The sequence below is a fragment of the Phoca vitulina genome, unplaced genomic scaffold (genome assembly GCF_004348235.1).
Source record: "Phoca vitulina isolate PV1807 unplaced genomic scaffold, GSC_HSeal_1.0 scaffold5, whole genome shotgun sequence".
NCBI lineage: Eukaryota > Metazoa > Chordata > Mammalia > Carnivora > Phocidae > Phoca > Phoca vitulina.
The window spans coordinates 79,191,258-79,205,920 of NW_022589708.1; positions in this window are offsets into that span (position 1 = coordinate 79,191,258).

Here is a 14,663-nt window from a genome sequence, read left to right on the forward strand (position 1 = left end):
GCCAGCAAACTCCCAGCTGTATAAATGGTACAACAAATTTAAAGTCATAAATAGAAGTTTTTTTCATAGGATTTTCATTCTTAAGAGTCTTTTACCATCTTTGAGGGGCGCCTGGGTGGCAGAGTCGGTTAAGTGTCCAAGCCTTGATTTCAGCTCAGGTCATGATTTCAGGGTCATGAGATCAAGCCTGGAGTCAGGCTCTGCACTGGGCATGGAGCCTGCTTAAGAGTCTCTCTCTACCCCTCCCTCTGCCCCTCCCCCAACTCCCTCTCTCAAAAAAAAAAAGAGTCTTTTACTACCTTTGGGTTTCCAAAAACATACTCCAATGGTCTAGGAAGTAGCAAAGTCAACGTCTTTATGAAAAACAGGGAATGAACACCTGTTGTTGTTGTCTGTTTTTTTTAATGATTTCCTTTTGGCTCCTTCAGCTTTGTAATGAATGTTTTGTTTATTGGTCTGGGAGATTGTCAAGGGTTAGCTAAGCTCCTGCAGGGTACTGCTGCCTCAGTGTCTATTTTGCTTGGCCAAGTGGCCTGTGAGGGCCTTCAGCTGACTCTAGCCCCTCATGCAAGCGCAAGCCCCCAACGGCAGCCGCAGAGTCACAAGTAAATGTAAGTTCCTGACGTGACCTTCCCAGCCTTGTGATCAACAGTCTCCCCGCCTCCCAGGGCCTCCCCATTTTGTGTGCCCTACATAAGACCCCCATGGAGCTTACCAAAACCCGGCTCATTTTGGTTTGAACTGACCAATCCAACCTTAGGCCAGGATCCCCAAAACACTCTACTCATGGACTCTAATAAAGGCATGTGCCCCAGGTCCTGCCTCTCTCTCTCTGCCTGTACCCGGCCTTGACTTCCTTGTGTGGCCCCTCGAGGTGTGCTGTGTACATGCCTCAGGACCTGTGGGTAATAAGCTTCTCTCTCAATTTTTCTTGTGGTCTGTGGTTGAAATGCAGCTCACCATCTGTCAGGGCGTGCTCCATTTAACAAGTGTTAATTTAACAAAGTCAGAGCAGAGTTAAGATGTGGTCCTGTCAAAAAGGAGGAGCACAGACTAGAATTGGCAGATGTCCAGCACGTTTGATTTTATGAGTCACTCTGCGTGTGCAGAGAATAGTACAGGAAAGCCCAGAAGGCTCGTGAGAAAACTCAGTTGACTCCAAGGATGAACTAACTGAAAGAACACCAAATACTTCTAGATTCATCAACTCAGTCACAGCAAGGCTCTGCAGGAGTTTTAAAGACCTGTAAAACTCAGTCCTGGGCTCTGAGACCTTGCAGAGGAAGATGAGAGCAAAGGAAGAAGGAATGGTCACATTCCCTGCAAGATGGGATGAGATGGGAATGGGGGAAGCACATTTCACATAGAGGAAAGATGTGAGCAAAGGTGCAAAGGGGAAAGGAGAAGCTTGGGTGTGTAGTAGAGGGTGCTGGAGGAGGGCAGGAAGGGGCCTGGGGCTGGGCTGTGGAGCCCGTAAGCAGAAAGGTAAAGAGAATGGAGTTTGTGCTCCAGGCAGTGGGAAGCCACTGAGTATTGCAGAGCTGGAGAAGCAGGCAATCCAAGCAGGGCTCCAGAAAGATAACTGACTCCAAGATGGTTGTAGAAGAAAGATTGAAGGGAGACAGGCACATTGTTTGGAAAGCTACTAGAATAGTAAAATATAGTAATATGTGGCCAAATTAATTTAGTGAAAGAGAGACAGAAATATATATTAAATAGCGGCCCCTGGGTGGCTCAGTCAGTTAAGTGTCTGCCTTCGGCTCAGGTCATGGTCCCGGGGTCCTGGGATCAAGCCCCGCACCGGGCTCCATGCTCAGTGGGGAGTCTGGTTCTCCCTCTCCCTCTATCCCTCCCCTCGCTCGTGCTCTCTCTCTCTCAAATAAATAAAATCTTAAAAATAAAAAAGAAACATATATATTAAATAATCTATTAGTAATAATCATGACTTGCCAACAGATTAATTTGGAGAGTGAAAGAGAGAATAAGACCCAAACATGACTAACTTTCATGCCTGAGCAATAGAAGTCAGAAATAAGCAAGTGGGCAGAGAGACTCTGGTACACTCTAGGCAGGAATGTAAAATTTCTTGAACTGACTTCATGTGGTACAAACGATTCACTGTAGAACGAATAGTACAAGAACAGCTACCTTAGTTTCTTTCATGACCATTAGGATTCTTAAGTTAAAAGATCTCAAAGCATGTGTCGTTCTAAAAACAAAACACAAGAACCATGAAAAACCCTCATGCCTATTTGCAGAGAATGAGAGCTCCACCTCCAAAATTTGGAATGGCAGCCCCAGGGGCTCACCAGCAGTGTTGGTTTGGGCTCTGAGCCCCTTTTAAAATTGATAGTGTGATCTAATTAGAGGGTGTATTTAAAGTCTGGGTTGGATAAAAGGATACATAGCTATTCTGCCACACTGTCATTGACTACACCACCACCCAGATTGGAAAGATACCCCCCTTTAGGAAGTCTGTCAAAGTCATTTGCAAGCAGCTTTTTAAAGGTTTATCATCAACATCAGTAACACTAGCTAATACATGTAAGCTGCTTTATAAGTTTTACCTCACACCTTTACTTCTATAAATTTATTTGAGTCTTACACACCCTTTGAGTTTGGTGGTATTATTCTGGATTTACAGGTAAAGAAATTAAGTTCAGAGAGATTAACAGACTTCTCCCATGGTTATACAACTTCTAATAATTACCAACATTTGCATTGACTTTTTAAGTATTCAGACTAATTTTAAAAAATATCAATACAAGAAAGCTCTTGGCAGGGTAGCCAGCACACAGTAGGTCTCCACAGAGCTAGTTGCTCCTTTTCCTTGCCCGCATTTTTCCTCTACACTGCTATTAACACAGGAGGGACCCCCACGTTACAGATGAGCAAACTATGCTTCAAAGTAAGACAGCCAGCAAGGGGCCACATTGGGGTGGGAAAGACCTTAGCCGTTTGTGACCTTCAAAAGTATAATTCAATTTGAATATATGCCCAGGAAAGCTTTTATGTAACTGTATTTTAAGCTTCCCTAATATTTCAACAACTGACACTCAACATAAGTACATTCGCTGTTTTTAAAGTGGGGTAGCACCAGTGACTAAGTAAAGCTTGTTTGGAAGGGAAACAAGGTTTTCAAAAAACCCCGCCCTTACAGGGTCAAGAGTACATGTGTTTGAATTCTGAAATATTTATGTCAAGACAAATAGAAGGAAACTGATCTTATACCAATCCATACGCTCTCACTTCCTCTTGTCTGGAGGAGGCAGCCACGCTGGCAGAAGGAGGACGGCAGGAAGGGCCCTGTGCTCTGGAGCCCCAATAAAGTGCAGACCGAGTTGTGCTCATTAAATAGTTCCTTGCACCTGGGACGCACCCTAATTCCAGATCTCAGGCTGGAATGATTTAACATGTGGAAGGGAGGCCTTAATTAATGAAAATGCTAGGGTGTTATAGGAAGTGGTGGTGATTCAGCAAGCATTTTTACTTCTGAGTCAATCCCAATCATAGGCAAGACTGGGTTAGGAAGGGTATTTTAAAAGGGTGGAAGGCTTCATCTTCAACAACCAACGAAGAAGCAGCAAAGTCCTCAGTGAGGAAGGAATAATAACAGGTTGGTGCCTTTAACTACGTGTAGAAGTGACTGGGGAAGCTGCAGTGATGGTGTCCAGGCCCACAAGCCCTATGCCCTGTGCGGACGACAGGCATGCATTCACGAATCCTCGCCAATGCGTGCTGAGGTAGACCAGCTACCAGGCACTGAGCCTAGGGGGCGAACGAGACAACCAAGGTCCAGGCCACATAGAACTTGGTCAGCAATAGACCCGACAAGGAGGCCAGGGCGATTTCTCTGGGATATCAGCAAATCATGTCAACCATGCTACTGCTGTGGCCTCAGGATGCAGCAGGGCACCTTAGGAGCTTCAGCCCAAGCCCAAGCAATTGGAGAATATGAGATCCAGGAGTTCCCAACCCTCAATTCTGGGAAGAGGTGTTCCTGTCTCCCTCCCATTCCACTCACTCAAACGACACCCACCAAGCATGAACATGTGTTGATTCTCCTCTTAAACGCTGGAGTGCAAAGGTGAATAAGGCAGCCTGTACTGCTGGCAAGCCTTCCACTGAAACTGAAAAAAATAAGCCAGAAGGACAACTATCACACAATGTAAGACATGCTCCAAGTGGGACTCCATCCCAGCACTCCTGTCTCCATGAGGGTGCTCCTGACTGAACAGCATCGCAAGTGTTCTCTCCCTTTCTCTCTCTCCCTCTCTCTCCTCTCCTGTCTCTCATCCATGCCTCTCCATAAGAGGACAGACTTAACTCACCGGGGAGTCGGGAAGATGGAATGGGCCTGGTGGAGCTCAGTGCCCTCTGGCCACTCCAGTTTGGTCTGTCTGCAGGCTGAGGAGTGCGTTCTGCGCCTGCTCTGTGCCGGGGGTAAGCTGACCCGGCAGGCTATGCCCCTGCAGAAGAGTCCAGCAGTCAATGAGCAGGTAGCTAATTCTATCCATTTTGGAAAGAAGAAAGAAGTATCAAAAGCCATCTTATCCTGCCTTAAAAAGCTGGCATTTTTATTTCCATCTGCCTATCCTGTGTCTTATTTCTCACTTGGTTCTGAACTTGGGAGGGGTGCTCACGGGGTTCCCCTCACCAAACCCTAACATAGACATAGGAGTAAGCAAAACTTCAGGAAAGCACAAGGCTACCCTTCCCTTCCATTCAGTGCCAAGTGTCTGTTGAATCTATATCCACAGAACAAAGGAAGGAGTGGTACTCTCTCCCTGGGATGCCTGGGGATGCTTGACAGTGGCGTGCTTTGAATGGAGCCTGGAAGGATGCTGGGTGAGGAAGAACTGTGTGCCCAGTAACTGCCAACCACAGGATTTCCCTCAGAGACCTGCTCACTTCCTATACCCTTGCCCAGAATCAGGGTCAGCGTTCCCTAGCTGGAGTCCACAGCCACTCTCTTCTGATGCCCCTTATGGCCACTGAAAAACCCTCTTGATTTTTCCCATTGCCTTTATTTACCCAACTTCATGTTCCATCATTTCTGGAAGACTCAGAGTCTTCCTGTCCATCTGACCCCTACCACCACTTTAGGAGATCCTGGTGTAATCGGATGATGTGCCAACACCCTGATGTCACACAGAGTAGATATCTACTCTAATGATCTCCATCCACCCTTTTGGGTCATGGTCACATGACATGGAGCATCCTTCCATACCTCTGAGTGGTTCCTCTCTGCCGAGAACTTGCTTTGTTTGGGGGGAATTCTTGGCCAAAGAGATACAAAGAGACACACTTCTCTCTTTCAACCCTCAAAGTAAAAAATAGGTTAGTCATTGAGAAAAAAAGCTGATATTTCTAAAAGACAAAAAGGAACAGAAAGCTTTTAAGTGAGCTCTTTGTTTTCTAACTCAGAAGTCATAAACACTCACATGAGGAGCACCTGGGTGGCTCAGTCAACCGGTTAAGCGTCGGACTCTTGGTTTCAGTTCAGTTCATGATCTCGGGGTCGTGAGATGAGCCCCATGTCAGGCTCCACACTCAGCACAGAGTCTGCTTGAGATTCTCTCCGTCTTCCTCTGCCCTTCTCCCTATCCCCCCTTCAATAAATGAATAAATAAAATCCTTTAAAAAAAAAAAAAAGGAAACAGTCACATGAGGCACCTAGAATAGCAAATTCACAGAGACAGAAAATGTAATGGTGGTTGTCATGGGTTGGGGATGGGGAATGAGAAGATGACCCTCCTGGCTTTTCAGCTCTCTGATGGCAAGGTGTCACCCTCTGTCAACAATGTTAAAGGGCCAAGTGGACTGTAGGGCCCCCACTATTTCTTCCTCAACTCACCCAGGAGGCCAAGTGCTACAGAAACCATTCGGTCAGTTGTGTGTCCCCTCCTCCAGCTAATTACTGACAGTGCTGACATTTAGTTACCATGCCCCATGTCTGTGGGGCTTGGAGAGGTGAGCATTCTTCACCCTCTGACCAAGATATTCCAGGTGTGAGGTCTGCAACCCTTCTCAGCACAGGAGGTAAAGCATTAGCCAAAAGAACACTCCAAACCCTTCTGTTCCCTTGTTATAACTTACACAGAGTATCCTCTGGGAATCGAACGGTCTAATCCATACCATTTCAGCCTCTCCTAATAGCACTCCATCATGTTCAACTTTGTCACATGGCAGATGCCCAAGAAAGTTCAAGAGTTGGTACTCTCAGCTTCCACCGTTGCCATTCACTTAGATCTTCTCTTCAAGATCCTCCCAGTCCTCCCTGCCTACCACCCTTCCTAGCTTCACACCTCACCACCCAGACCCCATCGCCAAGACCACAACCTCTCAACTCACTGACCTTCAGACACACCCAGCATGGTGATCCCCAGCAATGAAGTGACTCACCATGCATTCTCTCTGCACACCTGTTCCAGCTGGGGAAAATTGCACAACTTCACTTGTCACCTTCAGACCAACCTGGGACTGCCAGTCTCTGTGTGACCTGATTTTGTATAGCAGTCCTTTTACTCATTCCTGGCAGGTCTCTCTCTTGTGAATGACCAGTCTCTTGGTCCTGGCTCTTTCTGGGAAGATGAATTAATCCCATCTCTTCACTTCGGGGTCCACATGCATGGGTGGGGAGTGGGGGAGGATCCTCCCAGGATTTCCGGATTTCCTGTTGCCTGAGAGATAAAGTCCTGCCTCGCTGCTTTGTCATCCAAGGGCCTTTTGCATCTGATGCCAGTCTATGCTTCCAAACTCATCTTTTCTTGCTTCCTTAGTGAAGTCCTTCACACCAGCCCAAATGATCTCTTCCTGGACCTGTGGACATGCCCCGTTATCTTTTTTATCAATTGTGCTAAAATACACACAACATGTCATGTACTATTTTTAAGTGTACAGTTCAGTGACATTGAGTACATTCATATTGCTGTGCAGCAATCACCACCATCCATCTCCAGAACTCTTTTCATCTTACAAAACTGAAACAGCCCCATTAAACAGCTCTCCATCTGCCCCCCCCCAGCCCCCAGCAACCACTATTCTATTTTCTGTCTCTATGAATTTAATTATTCTAGATACCTCATATAAGTGGGATCATATAGTATTTGTCTTTTTGTGGTTGGCTTATTTCTTAATATAACTTAATATAACGCTCTCAAAGTTCATCCGTGTTGTAGCATATTGCAGAATTTCCTTCCTTTTTAAGGTTAATTCATTGTAGTTCATTTTATGTACATATACCATAGTTTGCCTAACCATTCATCTGTCAACAGACAATTGGGTTGCTTCCATGTGTCAGCTATTGTGACTAATGCTGACATGAACATGGGGTGCAAATATCTCTTTGAGAACCTGCTTTCAATTCTTTTGGGTATGTACCCAGAAGTGGAATTGCTGGATCATATGGCAATTCCATTTTTAATTTTTTTCCACGATGGCTATACCCTTTCACATTCCCACCAATAGTGCACAAGGGTTCCAATTTCTCCACATCCTTGCCAGCACTTGTTATTTCCTGTTTTTGTTGTTGTTGTTGTTGTTGTTGTTGTTAGTCATCCTAAGGGGTGGGAGGTAGTATCTCATTTCTGCTTTTGAATTTCCCTGATAGGTGATGTTGAATATCTTTCCATATGTTTATTGGCCATTTGTATGTCTTCATGGAGAAATGTCTGTTCAAGTCCTTTGAATTTGTTTCACTTTTTGTTGTTGAGTTTTAAGAGTTCTCTATATATTCTGGATTTAATCCCTTATCAGATACATGACTTGCAAATCTTTTCTCCCATTCTGTAGGTTTCCTTTTCACTCTGTTGGTCATGTTCTTTGATGTACAATAGTTTTTAATTATCATGAACTCCAATTTGTCTGTTTTTTTCCTGTGTTTCCTGTGCCTTTGTTGTCATAGCCAAGAAACGCTGCCAAATCCAATGTCATGAAGCTTTAGCCCTACGTTTTCTTCTAAAAGTAACAGTTTTGTGTTATATCTTTGATGCATTTTGAGTTAATTTTTGTATACTGAGTTAGGCAAGGATACACCTAGTAACTTTATTCTTTTCATGTAGGTATCCAGTTTTCCAAGCACCATTTGTTAAAGAAACTGTCCTTTCCTTACTGAATTGTCTTGACACGCATCGAAAATGATTTGGCCATATTTGCAAGAATTTATTTCTGGGCTCTCTAATCTATTCCATTGGTCTATACATACCTGTCTTTATGCCAATACCACATTGTTTGATTACTGTAGCTTTTTAGTTAAGTGTTGAAATCAGGAAGTATGAGTCCTCCAACTTTGTCCTTCCCTTTTAAATTTTTTTTTTTTTTTTTTTTTTTGGAGCTCCTTGAGATTCCATATGAATTTTAGGATGGATTTTTTTTTTTTACTTAATGTCTTTTGCTCTTTGCCTTTGCTACTTTTGTGTCCCTTGTCTTAGCCTTCCTTTCCATCTATCATTCAAATCATTCAAAATCCAGCTCAACTCCTACCTGACTATTCCCACTCAAATTGATTTCTCTCTCCTCTGCACTCCTACTTCACTCATTTCCTGTACCACTCAAGACAGCATCTGACTCTTCTCACAATCCCTTATCCCTTGATTCTCAACTTAACTGTCATCCAATCTAAAGTAGGCCTTTCTGTTAGTCTTTCTTGTAACACCACGTGCTTTTTGCGTTCTAAAGCACTCATCATGATTAGCAGTTAATTAATTTCTAAGTTAATTCTCATACATGCAAATCTTAAGACAAACAGTTCTTTCACATTTTAACATCTCTGAAACAGAGGTTTGTGTCTTTTAATTGACGACATCTTACCATCATAATCATAGCTTTTATTTTGGTATAACATAAGTAATGGTATGTTTTATAATCAATGGTACTTTCAATTCGATGAAACACAGGATATGTCTGCTTGTATATTTACCCATTTAATGATTGTCTCATTAGACTGCAAAAGTTCCAAGAAAGGGGCACCTGGGTGGCTCAGTCAGCTAAGCGTTTAACTCTTGATTTCGGCTCAGGTCATGATCCCACATTGGGCTCTGGACTCAGCGGAGAGTCTGCTTGAGATTCTCTCTCTCCATCTCTCTCTACCCCTAACTCTCTCTTTGTCTCTAAAATAAATAATTAAATCTTAAAAAAAAAAAAAAAAGTTCCGAGAAAGCAGTGGTCAACTCCACTCACCATGGCACCTCTAGGCATTGCTCAGTCTCTTTGACCCAGCTGTTTGGTGAATTGACGTATTATAAGTTCTTCAAGGCACCTAGTAAACACATTGTGCTTCCCCGGAAGTCCCACAACTCCGAGAACAGCACTACCTGCACTCGGGCACTTGCTGAGTGAACAATTTTCAAACAAGAGAGCATCTGGTGCCTGATTGGTCTGTGCTCTCTGACAGAAATAAAAGGATTAACATACCTCATTCTTTTAGAGGAAAAAGCAAGGTAAGACCTGTCAGCAGAACTAAATGTCTTATGCTTTCTTTTCCTTGGCAAACACCTGACCTGGCCTTAGTAAACAGAACGCTGTTTCTGAAATTTCTACACACACATACCCTTTCATTTTGCCTTTATGGCAACACACTTTTCCTTCGGGACATTACAAGTCAATCTTTTAAAAGTGATGTCATTTTTTTTTTCTCAAGAGGGTTAATGATATTATCCATTAAGAAAATGACACACACTTCTATACTCTTGGTAGCTGCTAACTATTTATAAACACGATGTCCATTCATAGCAAATAAACCAAATCTTGGATAAGCAGAAAATTGCCTTTGTCCTCTTGTGAGGGGTCACTGAATCCTGGTCTGGGTTCAAGTTTGAATACACAGAGGTGGAGTTTGGGCCAGATGAGCACAGACAGATTCTTCAACAACTGCCCTACTAACAAAATGCGACTTACAGAGGGGCAAAGGAAGAAAGAGGGGGACACAGATCCTCTTAACGGAAGCAAGGCTTTTTCGTTTCTACCTGTTTATTCTCTGCCCAGAGTGAAATACGAGACTATGTTTTGCAGTTGATTCTTTCAACACTTGAAGAATTCCCTAATTATGTAAACACCTCTATTCAGAGTAAGCAGCTTTTGCAAAGAAGAGGAAATATGACATCTAGACCAGTGCTTCTCAAACTATCTGTAGTGAAAGGTTATGTTTTTCCTAATCTCTTGAAGACTGATACTTTTGTAGATTACAATACAAATGTCACAGCAATGACAAATTGCTACAAAAGTTTCCAAGTAATAATAATGAGTGCCATTTTTTGAGCAGCAACTATTTACCAGCACTGTATTCAACTCTTTCATATGGTGGGTCACCTTGAATCATCTTCAAAACAATCCTATGTGGATAATCTCCAATTTCCACCAATTTGGGCATGTGAAGCGTGCCCAGTGCTAGAGAGCTGATGAGGGGCAGACCAGTGATTTGAACTCAGACATTTTCTTAGTTATTCTGAAAAATATACTTGTGTATTGCGGCTGATGGCAGGGAATTTGTCAGCAGGGATTAACTGGAGAGGCTTGCCCGGCACCATCTCTGCTCATTCCCGACACAGTTGGCAAGGGGTGGGGGAGAAGGCCTCACAGTCGGGGTGGGGGGAGACTAATCAGTGATGAGGAAATAGGTGTAATAGGAAATTACACATTAGGCAAAAGTAAAATTAAAATGAGAGGATTGCAAAAGGGCAAGTGAGAAGAAAATGTAGCCAGTAGAGGCCAAGAAGGAAAAGAGTAGAAAAGGAATCAAAAATGTTATCCGTGAACAAAACCTGTTTAAGCAACACCGTGAGGAGCAGCGCCTCCAACCTTCAGTTCCAGAAGTTTTATGGTGCTATCACGCTGTCTGTCCTTCCTCTAAGAGCTAAGGTTATTTTAAGGAGATGGATCAGGAAGTTCAGGACACACCCATCCCTCTTCCGTCTCAGTCTCACTCAATACCTGCTGGACAGAGTCAAGTCTCAAGAACCTCAGGCCTCCCAGGGGGTGACTCAAAGACACACCCATTCCCCTCCTCCCACACATTACGCAAGACTGCTCAGATGTTCTTTTGACAAATTTCCAAAATCAACTGGGTCAGCAAGTGGGTTTTATTTAATGCTTTGACACAATGTGCTAACATCGCCTTAATTAGATCTGAACTCATCCCTTCCTTACAGAAGGCTATCTTCCACTAGCCCTGCACAGATGCATTCCCTGACCAGGTTTTCAAAGGCATAGCCCCTCCTCAAACACTCCAGCTACCTCTACCACCTTACTCTGCTGGATCTCCAGCAGCACAGACCATCACATCCTGCAGTCAGCCGCTTCCTGACAACTCCAGCAGGGCATATGCAATGGATTGAAGCAAAAGCCATTCTCCAGTAACTTGTCCTAGGTCACAGTTGTCCCTTTGGAGGGCACACAAAACAAGCCTAAACTTTCTGGGATACACACACACACACACACATACACACTACTGTTTAAGAGCAAGGGCTTGAGAGCCAGCAGACTCATATTAATATCCTTGCTTTGCCACTTATTAGCTGTGTGACCTTGGGCAAGTTAATTAACCTTTCTGAGCCTCCATTTCTTCACTGGAAAACTGGGGAGCCTATGAACTTCACTGGGTTCCTGTGAGGATTTCTTTTATTGGGGTATAATTGAAATTACATTATATTAGTTTCAGTTATACAGTGTAATGATTCAATATTTGTATATATTGCAAAATGATCACCACAATAAATCCAGTTGACATCCATCACTATACATAGTTACAAAACTGTTTCTGTTGTGATAAGAACTTTCAGGAGCCATTCTCCTAGCTACTTTCAAATATGCAATACAGTATTATTAACTATAGTGACCAGGCTATACATTATCTCCCCATGGCTTAATTCATTCTATAACTAGAAATTTGTATCTTTGGACACCCCCTTCACCCATTTTGCTCACCCTCCACCCTCCACCTCAGGCATGAACTGTGGTGGGGTTGTGGGGGTGTTTTATGTGTCTTTTCTTTTCTTTTCTTTTTTTAGATTCCACATATAAATGAGATCATGTAGTACTTAACTTTTTCTGTCTGATTTATTTCACTTAGCACAATGCCTCAAGGTCCATCCATATTGTCATAAATGGAAGATAATTCATTCTTTTTTATGGCTTAATAATATTCCTCTATGTGTGTATGCACCTGCCACATTTTCTTTATCCGTTCATCCATTCCATGGACATGCTGTGAGGATTAAATAGGCTAATATAAGGGGCATCTGGATGGCTCAGTCGATTAAGCTTCCAACTCTTAATTTCGGTTCAGGTCATGATCTCAGGGTCATGAGATCAAGCCCCACGTTGGGCTGAGCATGGAGCCTGCTTAAGATTCTCTCTCTCCCTCTCCCTCTGTCCCTGCTTGGGCATGCACTCTCTCTCTCTCAGAAAAAAAAAATGAACTAATATGTGTAAATTTCTTAGCCCAGTGCCAGGCACATAGCAAGTACTCATCAAATGGACTAAGAATCTCCTCTGAGTCTTTTCTCTTAGCAAAATATCCCTTGTCCCTTCAACTATTCCTCATACTTTGTGGTTTTCAGTCCCTGCCCCATCTTTTTAAATGGGCCAGCCACCTTTTAAATGGGCAATGTCCCATTTAAACAACCTTTTGATTGGACTGTGTCCAAAACTAACTATACTCCTTGAAATATGGTCCAGGGGCGCCTGGGTGGCTCAGTCGTTAAGCGTCTGGCTTCGGCTCAGGTCATGATCCCGGGGTCCTGGGATCGAGCCCCGCATGGGGCTCCCTGCTCAGCAGGAAACCTGCTTCTCCCTCTCCCACTCCCCCTGCTTGTGTTCCCTCTCTTGCTGTCTCTCTCTCTGTCAAATAAATATATAAATAAATAAAATCTTTTAAAAAAAGAAAGAAAGAAAGAAAGAAAGAAAGAAATATGGTCCAAACAGCAGAGAGTGGAAAGATCACACCTCCTCCTTCTGGATACTGGCTTTTGGTGAGTCCACCTCTGCCGGCACAAGACGTTTTCCATCAATACCATCCTATTAACACAAATGGTCATGTGCTGCTATTTGCCTTGATTCATTATCTGAAATCTTTTAAGAGGAAAAAAGAGGAACTTACACTTATACCTCCTAAAAGCCATCTTTCTTTGTGCTTTGATGATCATCCTGGATTGAAGGAAATCTGAGCCACCTCAGAGGACATCAGGAATTGGGATAGAGTGAAAGATTTCAGACAAGTGACCAGGCAGGAATGCTGATGTAGGCTCCAACCCTTGGGATCCACAAGCGTGAGAAAAGGAGTGGCTGCCCCCTCTTGACTCAGCTGCAAGCTATGCCCCAGGAGAGTGGGTTTCATAGAGGCAAGTAGCTAGGGAGGCCATGTGTACAGTGGGTCACGAAACACTCAGGAAGGGGCTTGTTACCGGTGTGGTCAGTGGGGCAAGGGGAAATGCTAGCAGGGAGGAAGTGTAGCCCCATGTGCAGGTGAAGGTGAATGACCCTTGGGCTTTTCCAAAGGGGTCTCAGCTATAAAGCTACAGCCTCAGCTGGTGGGAATCCCATTTTCCAGGTGGCCAGGGGAGAGGTGACTGGCTGGCTCGAAATGCCTTTTGATGACACCCGAAGTGGTTCCCAGTAGTTTGGAGGGGACAGACCACATTCCAATTACAACCTTGAAAGCCTCTCATGTTAAACTCAGTACTGAGGGAACCTTGACTAGGGCAGCCCGTTTGCCAGAAACCATCCAAGTTCACGTGTAACGAGGCTATGTCAGCAAACACACCAAATGCAGCACATGCCTGAGCAAACTGCGTGAAATACCCCTTATGATATAACCAGGAAGGGCAGAGGAACCAAAACAGAATATAACTCCATAAAAACAAATCTCTTCTGAGGCAAATTCCAAGGTTTTCACCTTCATTGTACAGATTGCTGTCCTGTTTCTTCTGTCTTTAAGACTTCGATCTGAAGCATGTAATCCATTTTCCACTGAAGAATTTTGTCCTCTTAAAAAGCGATTTATCCTTTCATGGGGCGCCTGGGTGGCTCAGTTGGTTAAGCGACTGCCTTCGGCTCAGGTCATGATCCTGGAGTCCCGGGATCAAGTCCCGCATCGGGCTCCTTGTTCAGTGGGGAGCCTGCTTCTCCCTCTGCCTTCCCCCGTCTCATGCTCTCTCTCTCTCTCCTTCTCGCTCTCAAATAAATAAAATCTTTAAAAAAAAAAAAAAAAGCGATTTATCCTTTCTCTGTCTTGGTTTCCGTAATCTTCAAACAGGCAAAAATCATCCTAGAACCACAACCTGGCAACTTAACAGTGCTAATAGTTCTAGATGTTACCAAGACTCTTCCTAATTTATAAATGACTAAGTTCATTCCTAGTCAACCTCAGAAGTCTCACAAGTGTTAAACAAAAGTACTAGATCTATGATCCAAAAACTTGGGCTCGTAAGCTACTTACCAGCGGTGGAAAATGTTTGCAAACATTTCACCTCCACAACTCCATTTCTTCCTCTGTAAAATGGGAAATGATCTCTACTCTTCTTTCCTCACACTTTTGTTGTGAAGCTCAAGGAAGATCAAGCAACAAGGAGGTGTAAATGGTTATATTTTTATTTTCAGAGATAAGCCCATTCTCAACCACGAGCATCTTTATTTCTGAAGTGCATCAAGCACCAATGTTACCTGAT